This window comes from Castor canadensis, chromosome 16, assembly GCF_047511655.1.
Source record: "Castor canadensis chromosome 16, mCasCan1.hap1v2, whole genome shotgun sequence".
In the NCBI taxonomy this organism is placed as follows: domain Eukaryota; kingdom Metazoa; phylum Chordata; class Mammalia; order Rodentia; family Castoridae; genus Castor; species Castor canadensis.
This window is the reverse complement of record NC_133401.1, coordinates 52,376,837-52,384,703: the sequence shown is the minus strand read 5'-3', so window position 1 is coordinate 52,384,703 and position 7,867 is coordinate 52,376,837. Positions and strand designations below refer to the sequence as shown.

The 7,867-nt window shown below is 34.7% G+C and overlaps 1 protein-coding gene across 1 annotated transcript in view; it reads right to left on the bottom strand.

The window, feature by feature from the left end:
* Positions 1–940: 940 nt before the first annotated feature.
* LOC109676573 (protein Largen) overlaps positions 941–7,867 on the bottom strand; it is a 218,894-nt gene continuing 211,967 nt past the window's right edge. Inside the window, exon 3 of the transcript XR_012442443.1 lies at positions 941–1,780. The gene's annotated coding sequence lies outside the window, so the exon portion shown is untranslated. The remainder of the gene's footprint in view (positions 1,781–7,867) is intronic.

Here is a 7,867-nt window from a genome sequence, read left to right as displayed (position 1 = left end):
AAAACACTTTGTCCTGCACACTATTCACTGCTGGTAGCAGCAACGCAAATCCTGAATCCAACTGATGAGCTGTAAGGAAACACAAGCGTTTGTCGGCACTCGGTAAACCTTTGTTGATGAGACCTTCATTTTTACTCTAGTAGGATTGTCTGGTCAATTTAAATGTAATTTATGGAAGTGGAATAATGAGGACTTATTAGCTATGATTAATGGCCTAAATGTTTTTGTCTCATATTGTCATTTTTCTGAAGATCTTAAAAAAAAAAAAAAACTTCAAGTCTTTTCTAGTATAGTACCCAATTCTCTTCTCCAGCAATGAGCCCTTATATAAACAGAAATTCCTGGTAATACAACAATATTATTAAAATAGACCTGGAAAAGAAAGCCAAAGTGAAAAATATATCATTGTTTCAATGTTTAGAAAATAGAAAGCCTAACTTTATACTAAGAAAAATATTTGAAAGCTTCAGTCCTCCAATAGTTCTGAATTAATATGATAGCAGTTACCCAATGAAACCTAGGAAACAGCTTTCAGACATGGAAACTCAATTAAATAAGCAACTACAAATAATAAAAACAACACACTTATTTAGAAAAATAAACTGAAAATGTTGTTTGGTACATATTTCCATGAGGCACAGATAAATGGTTATAAAAACCTATTATATGTCAAATACAAATTACAAATGACTTTTTAATTAAATGAGAGAACAAATAGATGTTTAACACAAATATTTACTGTGCTGTTGACTGTATTTGAGTTCTTGGCTCTTAATAATAAAAACTGATCTTCATTTAAAATACTCTTGATTTTTTTTAATTCATTTGACCATACTGATGCTTTTACTATAGTATTTTTTTTTTCAAACTGATACAAGTCCATTTGTTTAGGCTACTGATTTTTTAGGAGAAAAAGAAATCAATGTCTTGAGAATTCTCTTTTGTTTTTTTTTTTTTTTTGGACTCCTGCAAGAAACTGCTTGTTGTGGTCTCACAACTAAGTGGGACCATCTGTGCAAAGAACAGATGACGTCATTACCCTGAATGGAAGTGACAGTGCAAATACCAGAAGTTGCGTTGAAGTAATCAATAAGAACAAACTTCATCTTTGAACCAAGATAGGAGAGGGAGCAATCGTGGGAATTTTTCAAGAAATTGGTGGCAATGCCACTCTTCCATTATGGCTTTGAGGGTATACACAAGATGGGAACCTTCCCCTCTGCAAAGAGCAACATTGTGTCTAGTACCTGCTGACTTGCAAAGTTTCTATTTCTTCAGTTGGGATTTTGTCTATGCATTTTGACATGATGAGGAATCAGGACTAGAAACATCTCCCATCACTATATTTTCCCTATCCCAGTTGATAAATCAATTTTATAATTTACTACCTTAATTGCTGAATTTGGCTTTTTTGAGTCAGCTTATTTCTGGGAATACTTTTTTTTCCATGGTCAAATAAGAGAGTTGTGTTTGGTTTTTATTTATTTCTTGGCTTTTTATTTAGTCCTTTTCATCTCTGCATTTTACCTTCCTGGTAATTATTTCTGAATGAAGAGATTTAAGGCTGCGGCTTCTTCACTCAGGGCTCAGATGGTGGCCGTCAGGCTGGAGGCAGGTGGTTTTATGCAGGTCACCAGTGATATCTGTGCTCCTGCATGAGGACCTGCTGCACATCAGGTTCCCAGTCAATTTAAAGTAGATCTGACCTCATAAGTCATACCAATAAATCAGAAGTGAGAAGAATGAGCTCCATTCCTCCAGGAGAAGGTTTTCCTGGGAGCTGTAGAAAAGGGAAACAGAGAAGTGATGAGTTAAGAGGGTTCTCATAGTGGAACAAAAACACATCCTACTATTATTACAATCTGGACAATCATTTGTTAATAGTGTATAGGAGTTTAAAATCTTTGAATTATCAAGCACTTACTTTAAATGTCTAAATATATTTTAAACTCATATCCCACTTAAATTTCACATCAGTAGAAGCTTATATGTCAAATAAAAAATCTCTCATCCCTAACAATTTTTAAAACTTCAGGTAATTTTTTATAGTTATGCTGGGGTACATTGTGGCACTTACAAAAGTTCTTACAATACATCAAATATGTCATACTTGAATTCACCCCCACCATCATTCTCCTTTGCTCCCCCTCCTCTCATTCCTGAAATAATTTCAGTAGATTTCATTTTTCCATTTACACACTTGTATATAGTATTTGTACCATATTCAACTTCCCACACCATTTCCCTACCTCCTCCTCCTTCCCACTGGTACCAACTCCCCCAGGAAGGACCTGTTCTGCCTTCCTGTTCTCCAATTTTGTGAAAAAAATGATATTTTTTTAAAAGTTCAGATAAATTTATCCATTTGTGAATATATCAATTTCTCAAAGTATTTCTTTAATTCACAGCTGATAAAATATTTTATATACCTCACCCTAAAAATTTAAGAATTCTCTTTTAATTAAGGTGGAGCCTTCATTTAAACAAGCAAAGAAGGCATTTTCAAGAGACTTGGTAAGGTAAGAATACTGTAACCTTTCATTGCACTCTGTGGAGTTGAACAGGTTATTAGATTGGTAAAAGGATAGCCTTCCCCTTGATGAAACAGAGCTGCCAAAGAATTAACTTAACTTTGAGAAAATCCATAGCCCTTTTAAGTAAGTGCCTTAAGAGAATTCACATCCATATTTCTAATTATTAAATACATACTTTGGGGAAACAGAGAGAAGTGAAGCCTGACTAATTCTCACTTGGCCCCTCAACAACAAACGTGAGTTAATGTGGAAGTGCATCTGGTCTTCACTCGAAGTTGTAATGCAACAGAGGATACTTGTGTTTGTAATATCTTACATTGTTAGGTCCCAAAAACTATTAAAGAAAACTAGTACCATAGTTAATTGATTAATGCATGGATCTCAGCAGTCAAAAATAGAGAGTAGTAATGCTTTCAAGTATATTTTTTGATTCCTTAAATCTGAGAAGCCCTTGCTTAAACCCTTTCATTTGTAAGTGAGCAAACTCCAAAAAGTGTCCTGCTTCCTCCATTATAGACATACACACATAAGCTCACAAACCCTTGCACACACACACATGCAAATATGCAAACACAGTCATGCACACACATGCCATCGACCACTTTCACAAACACCCTCACTCACAAAAAGACACACACAACAGAGTGGATCCTTTGCCCTCTTATAAAGCCTTTTGTTCTTACTCTGTTAGATTGGTAAGAGACAACTTCATTATATTATTCTACTACCAGGACAATGTCTTTGTACTAAATAATTTAAATAAATCGACAACCAAACAGGGAAAAAAGAATAGCTTCCTCTTGCTACTTCAAGACTAAAGCTACAAAACTGGTCGATGATTCAATGTACAACTGCAGCTTCCTCTGGCTCACAACCAAAGATATTCTATGAAGACTCAGAAACTGTCTTAGAGAAGGATTGTGAGTTGCTCAGAAGTTACAGAACAGTGACAAAGCCAATCTAGCCATCACCTGCATCTGTGGTCAGCACCACTTCTGCACCTCTGGGAACTTAGGACTCCAGGAATATAAAGAAAACCAGCACTCCACTGTTACTGCCCCTAGCAGTTAATATTTTGGTTTTCTATCAAAGCAGTATAAAAATATACAAAGGTGAATTGCTATAAATGTAGGGTAGATAATTCATATATTTAGGATCAAGATAATTAAATGTGCCAATTATATTTTCAAAGTCTTGGTACAGGAGATTTTATCACCTTTTGTAATTATTTATTGCAGCTAAAACAGTTGAATCAATTCTTCATTTATTCATTAGAAAATATTTGTCACCTGTTGGATACAAGATACTAATTTAGGAATCACAGACACAAGAAGGAAATTTCCTGTCCTCCCAGATGCTTAGTATCTGAAGGTAAAAAGGCAAACATAGGTAGTGAAAGATTTGTGCTGTAGAATGTGTTGAATATGAAGTTAAACACAAGCACTGGAGTAGGAAGTCTTTGAATTAAAACTTTAAGGGTGAGTTGGAGTTTGCACAAACTGCTCCTCGGAAGAAAGGCATTTAAAGCAGAAGGGGTAGCATGGTGAAAAGCACAGCAGCATGCAGGGCTTGTGCTTTCAATACAGCACAAAGTTTAAGGGAGAAAAGACAAAAGTTTCTGGAGAGGTTGACAGAGGCCAGGGTTCCTTTTCATGCTAATAAAAGAGAATTTGTGCCAATGGAAATGGGAATGTTGGACACTTCTGAGGATGAGAGTGGCTGCATGGAGTGTGGAAGTGTTAGGGAAAGTAGGCACGTCAGGTACTTTATGCAAAGGATGTCAAGGCCTCCGCCACGTGCAACTGGTTACTGCAGTTCCAGAGGCTGTCTTGACAAATTGAAGGGTGGGAAATTGTCCATTCCTCCTTACAAAGCTAAGACAGAGCTTCCTTCCTGGCCACCTACTTAGGACAAGAACAGGCATCATTATGAGGCTTTTCTCATCCCACCGTGATTTTTAAGGATACTGGAAGTAAATATTTGCTTCTCTGCCCTTGTTGGCCACAAGTGAACACAGAAGAGAAAAGCCATGGAACCCATGGAAGCCTGGACTTGCTGATGGGAGTCTAGGACTAGACATTGAAGGAGCACTTATGTCCTACTGAGCTCTGAAGATGGCTACAGACCTCCACACCTCTCTCTGGATGGTATCAGATACCAAAGTCACTCAGACAAGGCAAGGCTCCAATATTTTTCCCACTAAAGAAGAGCCCAGTATAACTTTTCATGTGTAATTTTTCAATGTCCCTAGAGTGCACTTCTATTATTACAGGTTTTAAAATACAGACATTTTTAAACCTTTGCATTCTTTTTTTGATGTTTAAATAGGGAAACAGTATCATTATTAAACATGCTAAATAACTTCATTCAGCACAGAAATAATAAAAATAAATTATATGCACCAGGATTTTGTATGAGCAAAAATAAGCTAATGGGTCCAATGTGGAAATGCCTTTGGAAACTTTCTTTACATCAGGCTTAATTATACATTCCAATCAAAAAGGTTTTCTTCAAAACCTTTTATTCACTTTTTGGATGGGATACATTGTCACTTTTTTCTTTCTTGTACAATCTTCAGGTCCAAATGTGATAAGCAAAATATGAATGGTGCAAGATAATTTTTATTCTTTAAATGTCAAATTAATTAATTTATATAAGTAGCATTTGAAGTGACTAAGAGCATTTCCAAGCTGCAAGTGCAACATAATTTAAAATGTTGATGACAACAAAGAAGAGTGAAAAATAAATTAAAAAGTTTGTCTAAACAGAAGTTCTCATAATTTCTGTATTTCTTTTGATCTTGGCATAGTTTTTACAATTCTCCTCATTGTAGTCTATATTTATATATCTTAAAATTATATATATATTTTTGTATATGAATTATACATTGTAGAATATATTTTAAACCAATGATATTTTATATAAATATATATGTGTGTAAGTATATATAACTTAAAACATCTTTATGGAGCAATATGTTATGTGTCTTCTACATTACAAATAGTAACAATGAAAAGACTAAAATCATTTCAAAGAAAATCTGTTTTGTTTCCTGTAAGTGTTAAACCAACAGCAACAAAAAGTTTTCGCTTAATTCCGCTAATCGAAAATGCATACAATGCCTACTATACAGTAGGCATGCCAGCCTGGGAATGTAATGACATAAAGCTAGATTCTCTGTATCCAACACTGCCCTAAACATTTTAACCTCCCTTGTCTGTTCTATAATCTATGGCATAGATATTATTTCAGTTTCCCAAGTAAGGAAGTTCTGGCCCAGTGAGATTAAATCAGGGTTTGCACTAAAGCTTGCAGACAGATCCACTTCCTCACCTGGTTCCTTTGTCCTTGTGACTGTAGAGGTGAGAATTGTGACAGAAATGGTGTGGTTCATAATGACAAAGACAGAAGTGTGCAAATCAATCCTTGTTTTAATTCATTGGGAAATTGCTATGTTATGAGTTATGAATCTTTCGTATTTTTCCAAATGGATTGCCATCACTTTAACAGCACTTCCTGAGAAATCTGCTATATAGAGTTTGAAGGTATTTTCCCCAACTTTGTGGATTGTCTCTTCACTCTATTCATTGTTACTTATGTTATTCTTATCCTATAATAATTCCCAAACATTATTCTTATAATGTAACAATTTGCATTGACACACATGTATTTCTGGACACTAGTCATTCATTTACTCACCCATGTGCATTTCAGATTTGGAGGCAGTAAAATCTTAAAGTTCTGTCAAATAACATCGAATTTATAGAACAATTAACCTCTAAGTAGTCACACACACAAACACAGCAATTGTGTATTTAGACCTTTCAGGTTATTCCGGAGTTTTGTTATTTTCTACATATACATTGTTTACATTTCTTATAAGATTATTCATAGTTTATAGCATGCATTGCAGTTTGAGTATTTTTTAAATTATGTTTTGTATGTGCTTATTGCTGATACAAGACTGCTATTGAATGTCTAAATATTGTTCTATCTAGATAATAACTGCTCTTTCTTATTGGTTTTAGGTGATTTGTTAATTTTTTCTGTATCACCTGGTGTTGGTCATATTGTTTGTAAATATTGAGAAAACTTCTTATCCTGTCTTGTTTCATTATTTCTCATTACTAATGTGAGGTGTAACAGTGTCTGTAAAAAATGTCCCCGAAAATCTTGATGCCTTAATTTAGTGGAAAAGATTAGATGGCCTTTCACCTTCTCTTGGTAATGATTAAGTGGCTCTTGAGGGAAAAGTGGTGATTTATATTTTTCTATAAATTAACTATTTTATCTATGCTTGAACTGAGTAGTCTGGTTCTCCTTTCTGAATTCTAGAGTAACTCATTTGTTTTCTCTTTGTCTTTTTTAATCTTCATGTCAAAAAAAACTACTTTAGTAATCTCTTTAAAATAAAATATGAATTTCCTATTTTTTTAGGTTTGTTAATTTATATTACATTTTTATCTTTACTGGTATTTCCTATCTATTTCTTTTGGGAACATTTTTTTATTTTAGTTTCTTGAGTTGAAAACATAACTGTCCTTTTGAATTTTATTACTTCATAAGTCAGAAAAGACAGTGTATTTGGTAATCTAAATTCCCAAATATTTGTGCTTCCTGATGAGAATGCATGCATCACAAAACATTTTCCCCTTTTCTGTAAAAAGAGAAATGGCCTTGAGTTAGTTTTCAAGCTGTTTCCATGGAAACTTGACATTGGTAGAAAACTAGATGTATTACAAAGCAATAGTGCTTATGATAAAAATAAATCCTGACCAGTAAGCTAAGCTGGTCTGGGTGGACTGAGAGTGATCATAAATTCTCCTGAACTCTCTAGAGTTCACTGCAAAGTGAGATTTTATAAGTAAGTTTAAAACACCCACCTACTGAAAATTTTATTCTTTTACATAAAAAAGTAAAATTTTATCCTGCAAACTCTATCCTCTAAAACAAGGTCAGCCAATAGATCAATACCTGAAAAATGAATTTGGTGGAATTCTTTCACTAGATTAGCTATAGAGCCAGGCACAATGACTCATCCCTGCAATCTCAGCTACTAGGAGGCAGAGATCAGGAAGAGAGAGATTCAAGGCCAGACCAGGCAAAAAGTTAGTGTTAGTGAGGCCCCATTTCAACAAATAAACTGGACACAGTGGTACATGACTGCAATCTCAACTAAGTGGGAAGTGTAGGTAGGAGTATTGCAGTCTGAGACTGGACCAGGCAAAAACATGATACCCTATCTGAAAAATGACTGGAGCAAAAAGGGTTCAAGTGGTACAGCACCTGCCTTGCAAGCTCAAGTCCCTGACTTCAAAACCCAGTACTTCCAA